Consider the following 24,546-nt stretch of genomic DNA (forward strand, 5'->3'; position numbering starts at 1 on the left):
TAGAAGCCAGGTGCCAGTGGCTCACGCCTGTATAATCCTAGCTACTTAGGAGGCTGAGATGTGAGGACCACAGTTTGAAAACGTGCCAGGCATGGGAGACCATGACATTCTTATCTTCAATTAACCACCAAAAAGCCAGGAGTAGAGCTGTGGCTCAAATGTAGATGGCCAATCTTAAGCAAAAAACCTCAGGGTTAACATTTAGGCCCTGAGTTCAGGCCTCAGGATCACCAAATAAATAAATAAATAAAATAATTATGAATAGAATATATAATGATCCAATAATTTTACTCCTAGATACTTATACAAAAGAAGTAAAAGCAAGATCTTGAAGCCTCTTTGGCACACCCTTGTTCATATTCATAGCAGCATTATTCACAATGGGCAAGAAGTGGAAGGAGCTCAAGTTGAAGAAGCCCTTTGTCAATGGGGAGAAGAGGGACTAAGAGGTTGCACTTCATGGATACAGTGTTTGAGTTTGGAAGAATGAAAAAGGGCCTGGAAATGCTTGATGGTTATGGCTATAGAGTAATGTGAATATAATTGTGCAACTGAACTTAAAAATAGTTAAGATGGTGAATTGTATGATATATATATATATATATATATATATATATATATATACTTAGAAAGAAAACTGCATGGTTGCCATGCCCTTTAAATTAGCATATACCCATACCTCTATCATTGACAGTATCTCTATTTAGCAGAACATCTATCATTAATAGAAAGCAGGACTCTAGGCCACTTACCTGAGGGCTACTAAATCATAAGACTTCCTAAGTCATACTGAAAATTGAAGCCAAATATATGCTGTTGCTGGGCTAAAAATATGACTTTAAAATATGCCAGACCAATGTTTACCATGAGACTTTTCCTAAAGGACAGACAGGAAGCTGTTGTCCGTGGTAGCTTCTTAGAGGTAGGACTAGAGGCAGGCAGATGGCTCTTACTTTTCATTATATACTCTCTTGAAATGTGGGTAAACATAACCATAAACATGAATTCATCTTATAAATTTTAAATATTTTCTTTAATATGAATATCAGGAGGCATCAAAAAACATTTGTGATTGACCATCACATTCACTAAACTCTCAATCATAATGTGAAATACACTTCAATCTAGTTTCTGCTCCATCTTAATCTCTATCATGTAGTGGAAATGTGAGAACGATCTAAAAGAAACAGTACAAAGTACACAGCACATTTAAGGCTTCCCTTCTAGCAAGCAGATACCATGAATTATCCACCACAAAATATCTCTTTTTTTGTGTATTTAAATGAAAACTCTGCTGCCTGAGTCTATTTCAAATCAACTGCTCAAAGAAAACAGAACTAAAAAATAATAGACCAGAGTACATTTGATAAAATACATCACTATCTCAGTAAATTACTGTTTTTATTATTCTACTTGTTCGGACAAAACCAATTGAGTCATCCTTTCTCTTTTTCTTTTACCCTCTATATCCAAATCCTATCAGCATACCCAGAGTCTAGCATATCAGTTTCCCCATCTCCCTGACCATTTCAATAGCTTTTCCTGGCCTCCTGGCTTTTACTCTTGTTCACCCAAATCAGTACTCAGGGTTCTTGAGAGATTCTCTTTAAACACAAACCTGAGCTTCCATTGGTTTACTATCTTATTCAGACTAAAATTCAAACATGAATCACTTCTCCTGGATGTCCCAAGACCTCTTTTATCACTTCATTTGTGTCTGAGTTGGGATATAAAAAAAGCCTCATTAGAATCCTTTTCCAACCATCCCAGAACCACATCTTATTCCCTTTATGATGCTGGAATTATAATCCATACCCATCTGTAGCTTGTGTTGATATTTAAGACCTGTCTTTCTAAACTAGAATATTTCCTCCATGTTGTCAAACTTTTTTTTTTGCCATGCCTCCTGCTATATCATCTAGAGCCAGAATATGTCTAGTAAATAAATGAGAGCCCAATAAATGTTTGTTAGAGATTTAACTAAGTACAAATCAAGGCACTTGAGATCACCCAGCAAAAGATTTTTGAAGTCCAAAGTAAGTCATTAGAAGAATGATGCTCAGTAAACGGGATAAGGGATTAAAAAAGCCAAAATATCAATTGGCAGGCATATAAACCCATCATTTATCTACAGCATGCTGCTAGAAAGCAATTAATTCATGCTTTGCAGCAGCATGAATACATACTTTGCAAGGCCATTCTTCAGGTTCTGTGGCCATGTTAAAGAGTAAATTCTGAGACAATGTGCCCCTTCCCCCTTTGCATAGCCTAAGAACTTCCATGGGAAGTTATGCTGTATGCCTCAAGCTGAAGGTCCAGAATATTCGATTGCCCCATGGTGGAGAAGACCTGGAAAAAGACCTAGCTATGAAACTAGGAAATGGGGGAAAGTCTGTTAGAAGGACCACCATACATTCCTTATCCAGGTTCATCAATTATAAAGCAGGAATAATGAGATCTCTTCATTTGGTCGTTGTAAGATACATTGAGTTGATATACAAAGACATCCTGAACACTGAATGGATTATATATCACCTATCATTATCATTGTATCTTTCATTATTCCATGAGGGAAGATACTTCTAAAGGCTTCCGTGACTCTCTAACCTGAATTATACCTTCTTTCTGTGTTCTTCTCCTGGGACACTTTTTCTATCAAGTAAGCTATCCACTAGTTAATTGTAAGTCCACCTTCCCACCAAATCAGGTCTTCACCTGACCTATTTTCCTCAGCATATACCAGTAGAAGGTACATAGTAGCCCATACCTGATGTTTGCTCTTTTGAATATATCTCAGTTGCTTTCTCAGGCCTTTCCAGTTCTTATTCTCTGTGACTTTGACTCATGGCTTAAAGCCAGCATTATGAAAGGCCTTTTTTATTTTTTTTTAACTTTTGTACTCCTGAGGAAACACTCCTAAGGGTCTCAGAAAACAGGTAGGGATGAAGTAAGAGGACACAGTGAAGCTCCAGACCTCGTTCCAGCCCTCATAAGTTATCTTCTTAAGTGTGCTTGGTTCTATTTGAAATGCTATGAATTCTCAGATGAGACACACCCATCTGTGAATCTGGTACAAACAGAAATGATTCTCAACTTGTTCATTTTAAGGATTATCCAAGCTTCTGCTCTTTTCATAATGATAGAAATTTTTGAATTGACTATAATTTGAAGTAATTATTGTTCTTTGTCAAGGTGCTCTGTTAGTCTTTTCATAAATATCCTGGATAATCTGAGCCCAGTTCAATGCAAAGTCTTTTTTTCTAACCTGCACCTTTTTACTTGCTAAATTTATAGCATTCAAATGAAAGTAAAGGAAGCTGGCTTTTGCCTCCACTGCTAACATGATGTATGTCTGAGTTTTAATTGCCCTTTAATTATACCCTCAGCTAGGTCTCTGAAGAGATATAAAGAAAATGAAGCAGTATGGCAAAGCCTAGAAGGCCTTCCTGCTGAAGCAGGAAGAAGATGGCTTTGTAATACTTCCTGCGGCCAGAAGAAGGAACAGGTAAATGAGAGGTGGTCTCGAAATGTCATGTGTTCAGGAAGCATTTTCTGGCTAGGGTTGCCTTTAAACTCTGTGAGCTGCAAGGCTGTTGATTTAATCCACCTCCACCCCCTCCCCCACCCTGGTAGTTTGATGTTCAGCTAAGGCTGGCTGAACATGGATAAACTTGGGTTGCTTGGCTGTGAATTAAGAAATAAGCACAGCAACAAAAGGAAACATCTATGACATTTTCCAAATATTTACCAAAGGGAGTTGACTATTCAGTGAGTGGAGCCAGATTTGACAGTGAATTCTCCTGACTGCCTCCTACATTCTCCCTGCATCTCTACCTCCACCTCTAAAACCCGGAGACCTATACCTTCTGGAGTCAGCAGAAGATGCATCTCTGTGATAACCTCAGTAAGTGCTATGGCACACAAACAGACCACTGCATATATTCTTCCTCCCAGATTTCTTCTCTAAAACAGAGGAACAGCCAAAGACCAACTGAGTCAATACAAGATGAAGATGAAGATGAAACATCTCTTTGCAAATATCCTCGATCCTATATTTTTTGTTTATAGTAGCTACATGGTTTCAGAGTCCAGTATCCATAGATTTTCCCGACAAGCCTCATTACAAAACCAGATTTCTCATTAGCCTACCCAACACAGTTATTTTCATTCCTGATTCTCCCAACTCAACTGATAAATCTGCAGATCCGAGATTATAAAAAAGCATTTTGGATAACAAGGAGATATATTTGTTATCACTTGAGACATCTTACTGGCCATGTTTCCAAAATGACTTGGGAAGAGGGTAAAATTATGTGTTTGATTTTGAAACAACACACTTCAAAAGCTATTTGTGACTGGGTTTAAATTAAAACAAGCTGAGTCAAGCACCATGGCTCATGCCTGTAATCCTGGCTACTTACGAGGCTGAGATCTGAAGATTGAGGTTCAAAGCCAACCTGGGTAGAAAAGTCCATGAGACGCTTAACATCAATTAAACCAGCAGAAAACCATAGGCAGAGCTGTGGCCCAAGTGGTACAGTACCAGCCTTGAACAACAACAAAAGTGAGAGCATGAAACCTTGAGTTCAAGGGCCAGTACAGATTAAAAAGACAGACAAATAGGTAGACATGTAGATAGATGGATATATATATATATATAATAAAGGAATCTGACACTCCCAATAGTTCTCTAAAGTACTTCCCCACTTTCTCCAGAAATGCCACATAATTGTCTTAAAATTTGTACTGTTTCAAGCCAAGCACCAGTGGCTCATATCTGTAATCCTAGTTACTCAGAAGTCTGAGAGCTGAGGGTCATGGGTCAAAGCCAGCTGGAGCAGGGCAGTCTGAGAGACTCTTATCTCTAACCACCAAAAAGCTGGAAGTAGAGTTGTGACTCAAATGGTAGAGTGCTAGCCTAGGGGAAACAAAAACAAACAAACAAACAAAAAAATCTCAGGGACAGCACCAAGACTCTGAGTTCAGTACCAGCATAAAATAAATCAACGTCGTACTGTCTCTAGATAGTAGTGTGCCTGTTGTATAATAAGGTATACATTTGTACACCTAAGAAGCAATGGGGAGCTTATAGGACAGTTTAACATTTAATGATCACAAATGTCCTCACTCCTGTTTACCTTCAATATATTTTCCATTTCTTTTCCTCTTTATAGATTTATTAGTTATTAAAGTATGTCCTCTTATAATCTCCCCCAAAAGAAAAAGAAACAGTTCCAATGGTTTGATTAGACAGAACTTCAGTAAATCAATCACGTTGGTCTTAAAAGAGAGACAACAAAGAAATGAGCTAGAATGATAAGAAGTATGGAAAACACATAAATGATGAGATGGTCTGTAGCTAGGTCTCACCTTTAAGCAAGCAACTACATAAACAGAAGGCTGGATTCGGTGACCTCTAGAGCCTCTTCTAACTCCAGTCGTATTTGCCCTATGAATTTTTTATAGTCATCCTCTGTCTTGTCACACTGTCCCTTTGCATCATCGAGCCCTCCTGGCCACTTCCAGGACTGAAAGGAAAATCTCTTTTTTTAAAAAAATCCATGCTTTAACCACTGCCAAAATTACAATTCTGTCCTTGAAACAATGACCTGAAAATAATGGGCAAGGCTAAAAAAACCTCTCGGCAAATAAATGCCCAATACTGTCCTTGACAATACTTTTCAGCTTCTGTGATACAAAGATTGTGAAAGTAAAAGAATATTACAACCGAATCTTTCCAAAGTATACTTCTATATTCCCTGCTGAGTGTCTATCCTTACTAAGACAGTAGAATCAAACAGCTGAGTTTGAATCCTGGCCCAGTCTCTCATCAGCTATGTAATATTACAGATTTAGTTCCCTGAACCTATCTCCTCACTTTTAAAATACTATTAATATGACTACCTTAAGCAAAATTAATGTCATCATTAAAAAGGATAATATAAAGAAAACTACAAACACTCATTCATTCAACAAAGATTAACTTCAGATCCACTACCAGCCAGGCACTAAGCTAGCCACTAGCGAGTTTGTAAAAGAATAAGTGAAAGTATTCTCAATTTTATTTACCAAACCTTCAGGTCAAAATTCTTTCACACCTACTTTGCCTGAAATAGTCACTTTTATTTTGCCAAATGTGATCCCAAATAGGTGCCTGCCTCTTGCCATTCCTTTACCCCTGAGCTACTGTGATACAGAACACCTTCAGGACATCTGGAAGAAGCAATGACCAAAGAAAAGGGTGGCATCCCAGCTCCCTGCTGGGCAAGGAACCCAGGAAAACCTGATATACTTGTGTTACAAGGCCCGGCTTAGATGCCTGGGAGTTTTGGGGTGATTTCAATTAGACAAGTGGACTCCATGCCTTAAACAGGACTGGCTCATCCCCAACCACTGTTACTGGGTCACTGATAAAGCTCAGAAATAGCCAAGGGGTCATGTCTTCATCATACAGGGTATATCTGTCTTGCAACTGTGCTTTCAAAATTCTGTATAAATGACCCACCTTTGCAGTCAGTTTGTTTAAAGGCTGCTTGGGTTTTCAAGGTAAGTCTACTTCTGTTTGTGTTAGCAAATCCACAAGCCTGGTGGGCAATTTCACAGCTGTGCTGGGTGGTGAACATTCCCCACACATTAACAAATGGTTTGCACATGTAGGAGTTTTCCAAGGCTTTCTGCAAACCAGAGTTCATAGCAAAGCACACAGTGGGATGCTGGAACAGAAAATAACCTGCCCTGCATCACAATAGTAGCAATGATTGGGGAGGGGAAGGGGGAGTTGAAGAGGGTTACCTGTCATTAAATTTTGAACTATCTGTGACACTCATGAAATACACTCATGAACTGTTTGGAGGTGCCTACAATTTCTGATCTGCAGACTCCTCTCATTACAGAGTTAACTAAATCACCTTCCTTAGATACTGAAGTACACAGAGTGACAGCCACGGGCATGAGTTTTGCATGGCTGCTACCTACTTTGAGGTGACAGCCTCGTCTCTCCCCACAGAAGTTCTCAGACAAAGGCTGTCACTACCATTCTCCCACCCCACCCCCAATCAGATGCACCTAAAATTTTACACACACACAAAAAAAAGTGGCTTCTTTCTGTTTTCTTTCAGTGAGTGAAGGGTGTTATTATCCTGGCATCTCCTGGCACTGAAAACAGTGTTTTGGATATTAATAGGCTATAAATCAAGGCCCTACCTGAGGCTTGGGGTCAAAGGAAACAGTACTCGAGCCTGAGCCTGGTAGCTCCTTCCCTCCCCCGCCCCCCATTCGAAGACCTAGATGAATTGGTGGGAGTTGAGGATTGTGTTGAAGCTCCTATTTCTCCCACTTTCTGCTGTTTCTGGGGGGCCGAGTTGTTCAAAGTGGAAGAACTGGCGGGCAAGTGGGAGTAGTGGACTGTAGACGCTTGGAGGAGGGGAGGAACTCTGGGAGAGGAAGGATAGGAGTCCTCTAAGTACGAGAGGGCACCGGGATGTTTGTTATCCACTCCGGGTCACTCTGCACGTCTACTCCGCGCCTGGAGGCTCGGCCCCTGTGGCTGCCCAGCCCTGTCGTCCCCGCCCGGGCGCTGGGCGACCGGGGCAGCGCGCAGCCAAGTTCCAGAAGAGGATCTGAGTCGCCCCAGGGCTGAGACGCCGGGTAACCAAGACAGAGGAGCCAGCGCGGAGCTGGGACCTGCTAGAGGCAGGACCCCCGTGACTCCCGGGAGAGGGTCCTGGAGGAGGCGGCCAAGAACACGCACTTCATCCCCGCGCTCCCAGCGCCCCCGGACTGACTCTTCAGGAGCCGGCTCTCCAAAGCTAGCGCCCGGCGCCACAAGAGCCTTGGAAGCTCACGCGAGTTCCCGCGCCCCAGCCCGATGGTTTCGGCAGCCACTCGGGCCTCCCAGGCCCTGCACCCCTCTGGCTCCACGCCCGGCACCTGGGGCGAGGCCCCCACCCGGGCCCCAGGACCCCCCGCGCGTGCCCGGCCCCCTGGGCCCAGCGCTCCCCAGCGCTCGCTGGCGCCTGGCGCACCCGCACCCGCACCCGCCTGGCCCTGTCCGGACTCACCTGCGCGGGGGCTGAAGCGGCGGCCACCCCGAGCCCCGGGGCGGCGGCGCAGGGGGAGGAGGGCAGCGCGGGGCTCCTGGCACAGCGGCCGCCGGGCGCCTGGTGCTGCCGAGCCACGGACCCGCCCAGAGATATAAATAACATTATCTGAGGAGGGACATTCCTGCCGGGGGACATCGCTGCTGCCGGGACCAGATAGTCCCGCGGCGGGGGCGGGGAGGCGGGGCCGCAGCCTCCCGCAGCGCCAGGCCCAGCCCCCGCCTTCCCCACCCACTCCCGCACCTGCCAATCAGCTTCGGTGCCCGGGGGCACCTGCCGGGCCTTGGCCGGCTCCCGGGGCGAGCCTCTGCTACCCGGCTGGCCGCCCGAACCCCAGGCGTCCCCATCGTCTCTCCCTTCCCCGGATTCCGCGCCACCTCGAGCCCCCTGCGGCGGGAAGGGGGCTCGACTCCACGGCTCAGGCCTAATTTCGTGCGCCCCGAGTGCGAGCCTGGCGGTGGAAAGAAGCCCTCCAGCCTTTCCCGCCCTGCGTCCTCACTGCACACCATCCGGTTTTTCAAAATGCATTTAAAAGACACGCTTAGGCGGTAGGGTGGGCTCTGCGGCTGGGCTCGGGGCAAGTGAGCCCCTGTTGCGATTGATTGGTTGGCAGGGACAGATTGTTCCCGGGGGTTGGTGTGTTAGAAAGCGCGCTCCCGGGCGGGCATCTCCCGGCTGGTGGTGAGAGCAGACGCTGGGAGCGCAGGGGGTGGGCACTGGGCCCGCGGCCCCCGCCCCCAGCCTGCCAGTTTGGTGTCGTAGGTTGCTGTCTGCAAACCAGGCTGAACCGGGCCATGCCGCCAGCATACAGCCTGCAGTCCCACGGGCTCGCACCCTGCAGGGATCATAATCAACAGGCTACGGCCACACCCGTCCACCTGCACATCTTGGTCATCCAGGGTCTCTGGGTGAGCGAGGGTGAGGGTGGAGTTAGGGGCTTCCCCCCACTGCAAGCCTTAGGGCACAGTAGGCCAGAGGAAACACTAGAACCAACCGTGCCAAGGAGGAACGACAAAACATCTGAGTCAGATCAGGAGAGAGACACAGAGAGCTTACAAGGCAGTCAGTTTTCTTGACATTGTTACATACAAGGTCGTGGCTCCGTAACGTTTCCGATACGCCTGGTGGTAGCTTTCATCTCTTTTTTACACCTGCTGTGCCCAGGATGATTTCTTTTTTTAATTTTAATTTAATTTTATTGTAAAGGTGATGCACAGAGGGGTTACAGTTACATAAGTAAGGTGATAAGTACATTTCTTGTGTAATAGTGTTACTCCCTCCCTTGCTTTCTCCCACTTTCCCTCTCCCCCCAAGTTATAAAGTTCATTTCCTCGAAGTGGTGCTGTTGCTCAAGTGGTAGAGGGCTAGCCTTGAGCACAGAGAGGCTCAGGGACAGCACTCAGGCTCTGAGTTCAAGCCCTATAACCGACAAAAAAATTTTTCATTTCCAACATAGAGTCTTGTGAGTATTGCTGTTACATTGGTTTACCCTTTGTCCTTTGTCTCACCATTTTGTAACTCCCCTTCCCTTCCCCAAATCAGATAAACATATATACAAGACACAGGATACCAAAATCAAAAACATTGACAACAGGGAGAAACCAAAGGGGGAATAAATGAAAGAAAAAAATAAGTAACTTCACACAAACAAACACAATGAAAACCTCACCAGCCAACAACTCAGACAATCTCAGATATTAGGAAAGTTGGCAATAGGGATTAAAAGAGCATAGAAGCAGAAGTAAGTTTTAATTTTGTTGTTTCCTGGTATATTCCTAACAAGGGAATAGCTTTACTCTTGAGTTATTTGCTTGGGAGTATAATTATGCTGTTTTCCAGGGTTCATCAGGAAAGGGGTGTTTAATTGCCAGATGTTCAACTTTAGTTTATACATTGAATTATATGCAAAAGACATTTCACTGCTTGCTACTCTCACACTTCTTGACAGTGGCAGTTTGGACACTGCAAAGTGCTGAGTGGGGCAAACTCCCCAGGTATTACAAAGCCCCAGAACACCCCCTCCCATACCTCTTGTCCGAGCCCTTATTACCTCTTCATTTCCCAAGAGACACTAGTAATATAAGAAAGATGATACAAGAATAGTCATGGTCCTCCATTAGATTAGCAGTGATTCCCTCAGCCTTTGTTGCTGATGACATTTAAGAATCCATTTGCATGGGTTGGGGGTGTAGCTCAGCTGTAGAGCTTGTATCAAGCTTCAAATCCAATCCCCAGCATCCTGCCCTCCCCCACTCCCCCAAAAGAATTTGTTTGTAGCTGAAGTATTAGAAACAGGTCTTTTTTGGATGAAAAACAGTAAATTCTTTAAGAATCAAATTCTGGTAAGAACAACTTAATAAAAAAGCAGGCCAACTTCAAAAGTTGAAACTCTTGTGTATCTCAAGTAATAATCCTTGATCTATAATTTTGAAAGAAAAAAAAGAGAGAAATTATGTATTTATATTTTTTAAAACATGTGTGAATAAACTTATTAAATAAATTCATGATTCCATAGAATTGCAGCTCTGCAGCTACATAATTATATGCTACAGGAAACAGATAATTTCTTAGCAATAGGTTTGTGGCACTAAACTGAAGAGTCACACATATTTTTCTTTGGAGCCTTAAAATGTATAATTTCAACCACAAGAAAAAATTAATATAAAAGCTCCAAAGCAGCAGACAGATTACCCCCAAGATTTTACAAACCAGCTCAGCTGCTTTAGTTATCTCCACTTTAGCTGAAAGCTAAATAATTCAATACAACCTCATTTGCTACAGATCCTGTTATCCTGACAGCATCCCCAAATGCTTTACAGCTAATAGAGTTACAGTGAAATGATAAATCAGAACTTAGGGAGAAAGGAAGAGAGGGCATTTAGAAATAGAGAGAATAGGCCATGTAGGGGAAGGGCAAATCTCAAAGAGCAGGAATGAGCAATTGGAAGAGGGAAGCAGGAAAAGCTGATGGAAAGGTTCACTATCCAGGTAGTTGTTGTGGGCAACAAGGGGTCAAGCCTTCAGGGGCCTCCTCAAGATTACAGGTGCTTCTTAGAATTCACTAGGAGGTGGAAGATTGGCCTGCATCTTTGTTCATCAAGGGACTATCAATGCCATGTTCCTGCTCAAGTTGATACTACACACTTCTACGTTCCCTGACAAGTTCCCTAGACAATCTGCAGCTTTGGAAGAATTCAAGGGCCAGAAAGGGATATACACTTGAGATGCTGAGGTATGGAGATCTCATAGAACAGTCTACCCAGGTCCAGGTGAAATCAGAGGGTGAGGCCAAGAATATATAAAACAGGACACTAAAGGTATATAATGTAATAGGAAATTTTCATTATTTTATTTCCATATTCTATGAGTTAGGTAGGTAGGCTTCATTGTTTATTTATTTATTTAGCCAGTCCTGGGGCTTGAACTCAGGGCCTGAGCACTGTCCCTGGCTTCTTTTTGCTTAAGGCTACCACTCTACCACTTGAGCCACAGCACTACTTCTGGCCTTTTCTTTCTTTCTTTTTTTTTCTTTTTTTTTTTTTGCCAGTCCTGGGGCTTGGACTCAGGGCCTGAGCACTGTCCCTGGCTTCTTTTTGCTCAAGGCTAGCACTCTGCCACTTGAGCCACAGCACCACTTCTGGCCGTTTTCTGTATATGTGGTGCTGGGGAATTAAACCCAGGGCCTCATGTATATGAGGCAAGCACTCTTGCCACTAGGCCATATCCCCAGCCCCGCTGGCCTTTTCTATATATGTGGTGCTGAGGAATTGAACCCAGGGCTTCATGTATGCCGGGCAAGCACGTTACACTAGGTCATATTCCCTGCCCTATTTATTATTTTTTGAGACAAGGCCTGACTATATCCTAACCTGGCCTGTGCTATTTATTGATCCTTCTGCCTTAGATTTCTGCATGCAGAATCCCACACCTGACCATTCTCTGAAATTCTAACAATGAGTTTATATTAGCTGATAATAAGTAGATCAAGAAAATACAGAAAGGCTAGATGGAGATGATAGATGTAGCATGAACATTTAACTTCTCTTCCAAGTTTCATTGCAAATTTCATACCTAAATTTTAGTTTAAAAGGCATGTTGTAAAGAAAATACAAATCCAAAAGCATGAGACAATTTTAAAAAGGGTCAACAATGATCCAAGAAGGTTTAAGAAATCCTGAAATAGAGAAAAGATGTGAAATATGATTCAAAATTCAGAAAATAAAACAAAAACTGGTTCAGAAGAAGGAATAGATAAGGAATTTCTAGGCAGGAGGATACAAAGAGAGGAGTGCCTGCGACAGAATAATTAAATTCATTGAGGAGCCTCCTCTCCCTTGATAGGTTAAATATCAGGTTTTTGACTATAGGATAAAGAAGGTAGTTGGGAGGTTGGGCACTGGTGGCTTATACCTGTAATCCTAGCTACTCAGAAAGCTGCCCAGGCAGGAAAGTCCATGAGACTCTTATCTCTAATTAACCACTAGAAAACTGAAGTGGAGCTCTAGCTCAAAGTGGTAGAGCACTAACCTTGAGAAGAAAAGCTCAAAGATAGTGCCCAGGCACTGAGTTCAAGCCCCATGACTGACCAGTAAAAGAAAGAAAGAAAGGAAGGAAGGAAGGAGAGAAAGAAAGAAAGGAAAGAAGGAAAGAAAGAAACTGGAATCCTAGTACCTGATTGGCAGAGCAGAGTTAGGTATCTACTGGCCCTCAGAAATGAGAGAGACCCTTTGGTGTCTCTCATTCCCAGTCCCTGAACACTGGCTGTGATAATCCAGATGAGCAGAACCCATTCTCTAAAAAAAGATTACAGGGTCATCAAAATCACCATACATTTTATGAAGCTCAGGAGACTGATACCATCAAAAAGAAACACCAAATTCAACTAGAAGAAAGAAATAATAGCAGAGGAGACTAAGTTAATAAAGGAAACAGAAATAAATTTTAAGTGAATTCAATTTCATTCATCAAGACTTAAGAGGATATTTGATCCATGGCAACTAATCAGTGGGAAGTCTTAGGTACATTTTTTGAAGTAGTATCTAATGTTGAAAATTCATTAGCTGATTAGCAGAACAAGTGGCAGAGTGGATTAGTGGAAGCAGAAGCCAAAAGCATATTCCCAAAAATGCAAGGCAAAAGGCAAGGAAAGATGGAAAACTTGTGGAAATGGTTAAGAGCTATGGAGGTGTGTTCTCTAATGCTACTATTTGTCTAACAGAGGTTACAATAGGAATGAAAAGAGATTAAATGGAGCCAGTGACAAGGAAAAAGTAGAATATGATTTCTCAGAGTTGAAGACAGATACAAATTTCAGATTATAAGATTGTACTGAATTTAGAGGCATATGAAGGTCTGTAAATATAGTTCACAGTTTTACAAAGTTTATTATTATAATTTATAAAATCTAAAACAATAAACATAAATTAAAACAATTAACCAAAACTTATAATATACTAGACTAACATGTTGTACCTTGAATTAAACTAATCCTAAAACAAACAAAAATACCTACCTATTCCTACTGAATCATAACTATTTGTTTGAAATAAATAAATCAGCTTGCATTGTAAATGAGAACATATATTTGAAACTACCTAAAAACATAAACACCAAACTAAGAAACAGGAATAAAAAATCTAGAAGTTATGACACTAGCATGCCCAAAGCTCTGGGTTCAATTCCCAGCACTATAATACATAGTAAGAAAAAATGTTATAATTCATAGGAAATATCAGAATATTGCCTGGGGTTCCACAAACAGTTTCTTTTTTCACCCTTTGCTAAGATGGATTTTTATGATACGTTGCTGAAACTTCCATTCCATGTGAGGAAATAGATAGGGTATCACATCTTTCACGACTTTGAACGACAAAGAAGAAATGCCAGTTGGAAATGTCCACCATTTATAATAGAGGGGCTGAGGGTTGAGGGTCAGATTTTTTTCCTTGAGAAGCTTCAGACCATTTTCTGTAGTCTCTTAAGGGCTCTTGCATTTTCCAGTCTCACTCTCCTTCCATTCTATACAGCGACCAAAGTCTGCTTTCCAAAAAAGGAAATCTGATCCTATCACTTGGCTACTGCCTGTCATCCATTTGTTCCCCATTTCTTTCAGGATATAGTTTTCAATTTTCCAGCAATTTGCATGGTACTTGATATATAAGATGAACTCAATAAAACCCTAGTGAGTGAATGAGTCAGTGAAAAAATAAACAAATCATGGAAACTAAAAGAGGTTGAAATCTTAAAAATAAACCAAAGGAGTAATTCAAGTCATTTCTATTTGGCTTAAATATACAAATTCATGAGGTTCTTTTTTTTTCTTTCAGAAATTCACTTTCCTACTTACATTAGCATAAGGTTACCTAACAAAGCTCATATTCTGTGAGACATAACTGATAATATGTGAACTTGCATTTCACCAAATCCTCAGTTGCCTCAGCCGTCTCAGCACACTTATACTTAATTTGTAGGCAAAAGCTGTGCTCACAGATACCACCATGTTACCTCTGAAATAAGTACCTCCCATCTTCCAAGGTCTCAGTCATAACAAAGCAGAGCAAACACTAACAATTCAGATGTTTGCTCTATCCTCTCAGTACCATCTGTAGATTTCACCCTTGAGTAGTGACCCTGTTCAATTGCCCATACTCCAAACATGCCTCAATCTGGAGCACACAGGACTAAGAACACAAAAAGGAGCCAGGTACTTGTAGCTCATGCCTGCAATCCTAGCTACTCAGGAGGCTGAGATCTGAGGTGGATGGAAGCCAACCCTGGGCAGACAAGTGGATCAGCTCTTACCTCCAATTAACCAGCAACAAGTTGGAAGTAGAGGTGTTGCTCAAAAGATATAGCACCAGCCTAGAGCAAAAAAAGCCAAGCAACAATACAAGGCCCAAGTTCTCAGTACTGGCACAACAAAACAAAACAAAACAAGAAGGTAGGTCAAAACACATTATCAGGAGTTTCAGTTAATGTTGCTTTGATGCTGATACTTTGTTTAATTATTCATTTACTATTTTCTTTGCAGTGCAAAAAAACTCAGTGGCCTTGAATGTGTTAGGTAAGCCTTCTACCTCTGAGCTATCCCCACTTCTAACACCCACTCTTAAGTACTCCACAGACAGGATGTACGTAATGTACAATATGTACACAATCAAGAGTACCTAATCCCAAAGCCTTTATCCTCTTCCTTTGTTCATACTTATCAAGCCAGGAACTGAAATCAAGAGAAGAAAATATGGTTTAAAAGTTGAATTTGTTAGCCAAGCACTAGTGGTTCATGGGTATAATCTTAATTACTAAAAGGAGGCTGAGATCTGAGGATGGAGGTTTTTCAGCCAGCCTGAGCAGGAAAGGCTGTGAGATGCTTACATTCAATTAATCACACACACACACACACACACACACACACACACACACACACAGAGCTTTAACTAAAGTAGTAAAATGTTAGCCTAAGCAAAAAGCTCTGAGTTCAAGGACCAGGACCCATATACACACAAAAAAATTGAATTTGTTAATAAGGAACAAACAGCATTTCGACAATTCAACTAATTAAACAATTTTGTACGTGAAAATTGTTGCCAGCATAAATGGACCTGTTAATTGCTTTTATTTGTTAGTAAACAGTTTTTAGGTTCACAACTACTTTTTTTCATGTTAACCAAAACCTTTGGGAAATTTTCAATGAAGTTTGGAAAGCAATGGTAATAAAAGGCTCCATTACCTCTGCAAATTTATTTTCTATTCTGTGGAATGTCTCTACAGCTGTTCAGCAGTTACTTGAGTATTTTTTCAATGTTTTAAAATCTTTAAAAAAAACTGTGGTTCAACTTAAACATGATATACTTTAAAGAATATGTACAGAATACAACTGGTTTCTATTTTTTAAAAAAATTATTTTTCCTTGTCTTCTTTGGTGCATAGCAAATTTTTAAGAGATTATCACCTTCTTTTTCTTAATACCTTACAAGGAGTTTTATTTGATTTCATGAAGCAAATTGCTATCATTGATTTTCTTGCTAGATACAGAAACCAAGAAATTCAGAGATTCAATATTTAAGGAATTCTCCAAAAATCACATAGACCTTCAAGTCTCTTGCTCATTAGAGTTGTTTATTCAGGAGCAGCATCCCATGATTTTTTTTTTTTTTTCCAGTCCTGGGGCTTGGACTCAGGGCCTGAGCACTGTCCCTGGCTTCTTCTTGCTCAAGGCTAGCACTCTGCCACGTGAGCCACAGCGCCACTTCTGGCCATTTTCTGTATATGTGATTCTGGGGAATTGAACCCAAGGCCTCATGTATACAAGGCAAGCACTCTTGCCACTAGGCCATATCCTCAGCCCCATCCCATGATTTTTAACTCAACAGATCTCTATGATATTCAATGTATTGTAGTCTAATACTTTAAATCTATGGTTAATTGAAGAACTTAGCCCTAATTGTGCTGAACATATACAGCTTTTCTATATCATCCTCATCCTCACCATGCAAATACTCTAAGCAGCCAGTCCTGGACCTTCTTCCAGAGAAGAATCAGAACCAAGTGAAAGCTAGAGACCCCTCTCTCAAAAGGGATTTAAAGCTATGAGTGAACGTGAGTTTATGTCACTAACCCTAACCCATTCCTAATCCTATTTCTCAACAACTACCCTTCATTGCCACCCAAATATTGCCAGAAATGAACAAGAAGGTATCTGCTTCATATCATTCCAGGGAAATGACCTTCAAGTACAAATGACCATGGAAAGTATTTGTTTGTTTTGGTCGTACTGGAGTTTGAACATGAGTTCATACTGGCTGTGCTCTTCCACTTGAGCCCCTCCTCCAGCCAGTGTTTTGTATGCTTTTTGGATAGTGGGGTTTGGCTTTTAGCTCATTAGGTAGATCCCCCTACTCCTTGAGCCTCACCCCCCAGGAGGAACTACTTTTTAGGGTACAATCTTGTATTATTGTAGTAAGAAAGAAGTTGGGTCCTAGTGGCTCATGCCTGTCATTCTAACTACTGAGGAGGTTCAGACAAGTGTCTGGACAAATAATGAGACTCCATCTCAAAAATAACAGCAAAAGGGACTGGAAGCATGGATCAAGGGGTAGAGAGCCCGCCTAGCAAGTGTTAATCCCTGAGTTCTAACCCCAGTAACAGAAGACGAAAGAAAAGTTAGTGCTATGTAGTAGCATTTTAGTGGCCAGAATAAACCAAAAGAGATAGTAGTAAGTAGGCTGGAAAGGCCAGCAGAAAAAGAAACCAAAACGCCTATACTCTTCTTCCTATCACCTCTCCATAGCTTAGCTTCTCATATGCAAAATGATAACTGAACTAGCTAGTCCTTAAGGACTCTTTCAGCTCTAGTTGTGGATATTTTACATTTATACTAAGAGCATTTTAGAACTAGGGGGCATGGCTTGAATGAGAAAGCACTTGCCTAGCAAGCAGAAGGCTCTGAGTTCAAACCCCAGTACTATCAAAAAGGAAAAAGAAGCAAGACCATATGAAACGTTCTTCATAATAATGTTAATATAGCAAAAGATTGAAATTCAATGTTTACCAAATTCAAATTAAAAACAAATTAGAATCAAAATTGGTTAAATGATGTTGTGGGAAGATTTGGACTAGATACTTGCACAGGGCCTAACATCCCAAGTGATTTTTGGCTGGTTTTAGGAGACCCTGTAACCAATGAACTAATTAAACTATAGCCAAGAGATTAGTTAATTGACTAAGCTTTAGCTAATCAGTTGTTTTCTATGCCTCACTTCCATTTCTTTAGAAATACTGTCTAACAGCACTTGCTGGAGCTCTTAGAACCTTCAGTGGTACTGGAAGCTGCCTAATGTGTTCATCGTTTTTGTTTTGTTTTACCCAAATGAACTCCACTAAATTTAATTGGTCTATGAGATTTCCCTTTAGCACCAACCATGGTATGTATATACATACATACACATAAATAGTGATCAAAATGAGGATGTGATTTTATTATTATTGATAGGGGAAAATGTCATAATATATCATTGAATTTTTTATAGCTCTAAATAATTTCTATATGACTAACAAGTAAAACGTAACAAAAAATATATTCCTAAACCTCTTGAGTTATTTCTAGATGATAGATTTAGAGTAATTATCATTCCCATCTCTATTTTTCTATGACATGAAGATGTTTTATAAGCATAGAATAATTTCATAATAAACAACAAAGATTTTTAATTTTAGAAAAATATAGCAAAATGTAAATAGAAAATATTAGATCCTTTCTTGCCAACACATTTTGATAGAAAGAAGAGCTAGGACAAGGACAAAATAGCAGGGAATTTGAGGAAAAAAACGATGGCTGATATTTTCATTAATTATTTAGATAATGAGATAAATAGAAATAGGAGGATTGCTTTTTGAGGCCAGCCCTATCTCAAAATCAACCCAGGCACAAGGAGGAGGATATAGAAGAGTAATAGAAGAGGTAGATTTAACTAAAGTATATTTTATTCATGTATGAAAAATCACAAGGAAACTCCTTTGTAGAATAGACTAAGTTTTTTGTTTGTTTGTTTTTAAGCCAGCCTGGTAGTATATGTCTGTAATACCAGCCACTAAAGAATCTGAGGGGATGTGTGGGCGATCTGGCTGCGACATCAGTCACCCCATTGATCGCCAGGGTTGATTAGGCTGATCTGGCTGGCTAGGCAGGTGTCCCCTTCCTCCCTCACCGCTCCATGTGTGTCCCTCCCGAAGCTGCGCGCTCAGTCGAAGAGGACGACCATCCCCGATAGAGGAGGACCGGTCTTCGGTCAAGGGTATATGAGTAGCTGCGCTCCCCTGCTAGAACCTCCAAAGAAGCTCTCAAGAATCTGAGGTAGGTAGATCTTAGCTTAAGGTCTGTCCCCAGGAAAGTTAGTGAGAGACTTAACCAGAAAAACAAGCTAAAACTAAAAGGGCTGAAGTGTGGCTTACCTAGCAGCATAAGGCCCTGCAGTTCAAGCCTCAGTCCTACAAAGAACAAAAATTTCAGCAGATAAAATCAATGTGCCATGAAGGTGAAGGACCCTTCTTGTTGCACACAACTGGTGATGCCTTCAGCAACGTCAGAGACACATGCTGGCCTAAGGCATTCTCACGCCCTCATACCAATCTTTGCACAATATAAAGAGTGATCAAGCCATCCCACTGGCTCTGAAATCCAAACTGAGAGGAAATAATCCTATTTTATGATAAGACTAATGTTTAAAACTTTGCTTTCTTCACTAACATGCATACATTACTTGATTTTTTCCCAAGGTGCCTCATCAATCCTGATAATTACACTTATCACCCAAACAAGCTTAGAAAAAATACAGAACAAATTGTTGAAGGGTTGATTAAAACCAATAGAGATCAATACTATGAGAAGTCAGCAAAGAAGGATAACTAAGTTCCCTAAACACAAAAAGGAAATGAACAGTTTTGACCAAATTAAAAACTAGTGGAGACAGACCAACACCAACCACCTTGTGGCAGGTTATAAATTAAATATAGTCAGCATCCTCTAACTCCTATTTCCTGCATGGGGAGCAGGAAATGCTTCTCTTTTTCTATGTCTCTATACTTTAACCTGTTATACCAAAATAAATCCTTGCTAAAACTTTCAAAAGAAACCCCACCAAATACAGTCAATACTGTAGTTGTTCAAAATGTGGGGTGTGGCTGCCTGTGCGTAGGCCTTTGAAATGTCTACTTGTGAGGAGGGGTTTTTCTGTGACCACCTTTAATATTTCATTCTGTAGTGCTTGCTTTTAACCAATTACATCATTCCTGCCATATTCAAATTCCTTTATTCCCTTTGGGGTGTCAGTGGCTATAATGGTTAATTATGTAGGTTCTAGAGCAGGTATCTAGGAGAGAAGCTATGCTCACAAAGAGAATTTCTAAGATTCAGGAAGTTACCTGAAATGCTGGAGGTGAAAGTCCAGATTAGGAAACTCTAATAAAATAATATTAAGTTGGGCACCTATGACTCACCCCTGAAATCCTAGCTACTCAGGAGGCCGAGACCTAAGGATTACACAGTATGAAGCTAGCTGGGGCAGAGAAGTCGATGAGACTCTTTATCTCCAATTAACCACTAAAAAAACAGAAGTGGAGCTGTGGCTTAAGTGGTAGAGTGCCAGCTTAGAGAACAAAACAAGTTACTATTAAGTCAAGGAGAACCTATGTAAAATTTAGAGTAATTTTTTTCTCAATTTATCACTTATTCTATGTGTCACACTCCACTCCCTGAAATTATTCTTAAGGAGGTGCTTGCATTTTATTTACCAGAGTAACATCCTATATCAGTCTTCTCAGCTAGCTGGTAAAATGCTTGACACTTAAAAACTTGATTTAAATTTCTTTTCTATTGCCCAACATGCCTGGCATCATATTGAATAATGATAAATGGTAATATACAAAAATAATATTGAGGACTTTATCAGCACAGATACATAGTACTGCTTGCTTTGATTGATAAACCCCTGTCAGAGATTCTAGATATTCTCTTCCTCAGAAGACATGATGACTCCAAGGTAACCATAGATCCCTGCTCACCCAAGACAATCTTGGCTTATGCTTGCCATCTTGGCATAATCATTAATCGTATTTCCTTGTACTTTCAAGAGTGTGCTGGTTTGAACCAAACTACTCAGGAGGCTGAGATCTGAAGATCATGGCTTGAAATCTGTCTGGGCAGGAAAGTCCATGAGACTCTTATCTCCATCTAACTACCAAAAAGCTGAAGGTGGAACTGTTCATCAAGTGGTAGAGCTCTAGACTTGGAAAACGAAACAAAACAAAAAATCTTCAGGGACAACACAGAGGCCCTAAATTTAAGCCCCAGGACTGGACACCACACACACACATACACACACACACACACACACACACACACACAACACACACACACACACACCTGCATGTACTGGCTTGGACAATGTGTAATGACTCTATTAAACAACCACTAAGGGGCTCCCCAGTAAGTTCCAGTATGCAAAAGTAATTTGGCTTTTGCAGTAAATGAAAGCTTTGTGGCAAAGACAACCACCAGGTTAAGATTACATGTATTATTAACTGCTTGCAATTTCCGGAGACAATTTATCACTATATAAATTTAAGTCAACTCTGCCCTCTACTGTCTTCTGACTATATTATGACACTGCTCATTGATTGAGGATGACTGCGTTTAGTCCTGCTGATTACTTCATTGTTTACTATACTGGTCTTCAGCCTGGTCTGCAGCTATATTGTTTTTAATAGTCTCTGCTGCCTATACTGCACCCCATACCAATTAACTCAGACTCTGAGCATGAGACTCTAACATCAAAAATTTTAAAAGCTCTCCATTTGGTTCCAATGTGCACTCAGAGTTGAGACCCTTGTTTAGAATGTCAGATCAAATTATCTATTGTGAGTCACTTAACTTTTTTATTCCATAACCTAGATTATAGTATACACCTAATCATGTCTGGTTAGGCTTTGCAGATTTAAAGCAAAAGGATGACTATATCATTACAACTTCTCATCACTACTGGGATTTTGGAGGGCAGTACTGGGGTTCAAACTCATGCTTCAAGCTTTCTATGTAAACACTCTGTAGATAAAAAAAAAAAAACAATTCCAGTCCTTTTTTTTCTTTGAGATAAGGTCTAAGTTTTTACCCAAGTCAACTTGGGTTAAAAAGGCCAACTTATGGTCTGGGAATATGGCCTAGTGGCAAGAGTGCTTGCCTCATATACATGAAGGCCAGGGTTTGATTCCCCAGCACCACATATATAGAAATGGCCAGAAGTGGCGTTGTGGCTCAAGTGGCAGAGTGCTAGCCTTGAGCAAAAAGAAGCCAGGGACAGTGCTCAGGCCCTGAGTCCAAGCCCCAGGACTGGTGGAAAAGAAAAAAAAAAAAAAGAAAGAAAGGCCAATTTATTTGATTCCCACTCTAGCTAGGATGATAGGCACATGTCATGCCTGGCTTTTTTTGGTTCAGATGAGATCTCTTGAGGTTTTTCTGCCTAGGGTTAGCCTGAAAACTTGATCCTCCCAAACTCTGCCTCCTGAATAAGGATTACAGATGTAAGCCACAATGCTTGGCCAGAAAATAGTATTTTAAAAAACATTGATAAGGGTTACTGTTTTCCTTTTATATGAACATAATTTTTTTCCCTCTTTTTAGTTGGTCATGGCTTGAACTCAGGGCCTAAGCACTGTCTCTGAGCTCTTTTGTTCAAGGTTAGCACTCTATCACTTTGAGCCACAGCTACACTTTGTTTTTCAGTGGATAATTGAGGATAAGAGTCTCACAGGGAGTTTTTTTGCCTGGGAGGCTTCAATGGTGATTTTCAGATCTCAGCATCCTGGGTAGCGAGGATTACAGGCATGAGCCACTGACGGCTGGCAAAAGTACATTTTTATTTATAGTAATGATATTGACAGTATCTACCAGATGATGATGCCACCACTCAGCCCTCATTCTCTGTTGATTTAATTATCTGCTGAGGAAGCTTCAGAAGAGCCAAGAGAGTTGGGCCAGAAGATAGGGGCAAATGAGGTAGAGCCCACTGCATTAAAACACTGTTTCCTTTTTCTTGAATGTTCAGAGACTTGTTAATGGAGTTTATCATATGGAAAAGCACTGATGTGAAAGCCCAGGAAATCTACTGGAGTAGAAGTTGCACTGATTAGAACATTAAGAAAATTAAGTCACTAAGGAGGAAGGAATTCCAGAGGGAATAAGACAGAAAAGAAAAAGAGACAGAAAAATTATTAATAATCAGAGAAAAAGAGAAAAAAACACGTTTGCAGAAAAGTATCCAAAAAGCAGATTATTAATAATAATCAAAAGTTTGCTAGCTTCTTCCCTTTTCTAAAGTTGCTCTGGCTAATTTGAGCCCAGTGTCTGAGATTGGCCCTATGAGGAGAGATTTTATTCTTCTTAAAGCAAACTCATAACTAGGATTAGCCAGAAAAATATTGGCCTGAGAAAGAGGGGTCATGACTTTTTAAAAATGCCTTTCCAAGTAAAAATCTTTCTGTAAATGTACTGAGTCCAAAGAATTGGCCCTTTGTCCTTTCTGAGTAACAGATTCCATGAATATCTTATGAAAACTTCAGATCCTTAGCCCAGAGAAAAATGGACATTGATACAGAGATGTACCATCTTCCATATGGTTCTATCCTTGTTTAAAAACTATAGATTCACTAGGCACTTCTGGCTCATACTTGTAATCCTAGCTATTCCAGCGGTGAAAATCTAAAGACTGATATTTGAAGCCAGCTGGGACAGAAAAGTCTGTGAGACTCTTTATTTCCAGCTAACCAACAAAAAGCCTGAAGTGAAACTATGGATCATGTGGTAGAGTACCAACCTTGAGTGAAAAAGCCAAGCAAGAATGCAAGAATGCTGGTAGGGTCTTTGTTGTAATTGCCTATGGAAGGCTCTGTGTTATAAGGGTTAAGGGATGAGTAGGTGTGCCGGGCTTCGCTCTACCCCCCATCCACGTGTGTGTGTGTGGGTGTCCTGGGCTTGTCTGCCTCTTCCATGTGGTCCTCTCTGGCTCCCTCATGTCCCCTGGCCAGTAAGGATTAATCACGGGAGCGGAAACCCCAGGTAGCCTCAGTTCGTGTGTGGTCGCAGGACCCCTGCCCCCTTCCCATCCCAAGGAAGACATGGGCGTGTGGGTGTCCCAGAGAAGCCTCCTGGGTGTTCTAATTTATTCAAGGGAGGGGCCAACAATTTATACCCCCAAAGGCAGGTGCAGGAGAGAGGCTACTGGATCTTAATGATTGGCTTGATGGACTGTCCATCAGTTGATGTTACGGAACTTCCTCTATGGGCAGAGACCACAGCCCCCCAAGGACCGGGTTTCTGGGGTCCCCGCCATTACACACGTGGCCTAGCCGAGAGGCGGGGGCTGCTTTGCTTTTCGTCCGGTTGAAGGCGGAAGGTGGGGGAGACGGGCTAAGTGGACCGTCCCCTCTTAAAGGCACAGCTGTCCCCAACATCGGTGGAAATAATTAATGAGACCTGACCTTTGGAGAAATTTGGTAGTGAAAGGCCAAGAAATAGCTAGGATTAAGAAAGGATTTCTTCTAAAGGATATGATAAGGAATTTATGTTCTGTATTGAGCTTTATTTGCTTAGAATAAATTCCTAGTTTTCAAATTGCTCACAATATCTTTCTTCCTATGAATTCCAAGCTAGAAGCTTACTGGAGCAAGGGATGAGAAAAACACATATAGTAAAAGGAGTGATAAAGGATTTAACAGGTAGCCATGAACTAGTGATTTAAATGTACCTAATCGTTTTTATATAACTTCTCTTTTCTTGCTTATGTCCTAATTCTTCCCTCAAGGCACAAATCAAATTCCACCAGCTCCACGAACTCCTCCAACTTCTCTAGCCATTGAAAATCACTCTCCTTACAGGCCTTTATGTATGATATCCTTA

The 24,546-nt window shown here is 41.2% G+C and overlaps 1 protein-coding gene across 1 annotated transcript in view; it reads right to left on the bottom strand.

Moving 5' to 3' along the window:
* Window positions 1-8,663, bottom strand: part of Sptb (spectrin beta, erythrocytic) — a 125,395-nt gene extending 116,732 nt beyond the window's left edge. The window contains exon 1 of the mRNA XM_048362703.1: window positions 8,061-8,663. The gene's annotated coding sequence lies outside the window, so the exon portion shown is untranslated. The remainder of the gene's footprint in view (window positions 1-8,060) is intronic.
* Between the last annotated feature and the right edge of the window lie 15,883 nt (window positions 8,664-24,546).

Source organism: Perognathus longimembris, chromosome 14, assembly GCF_023159225.1.
Source record: "Perognathus longimembris pacificus isolate PPM17 chromosome 14, ASM2315922v1, whole genome shotgun sequence".
Taxonomy (NCBI): Eukaryota; Metazoa; Chordata; class Mammalia; order Rodentia; family Heteromyidae; genus Perognathus; species Perognathus longimembris.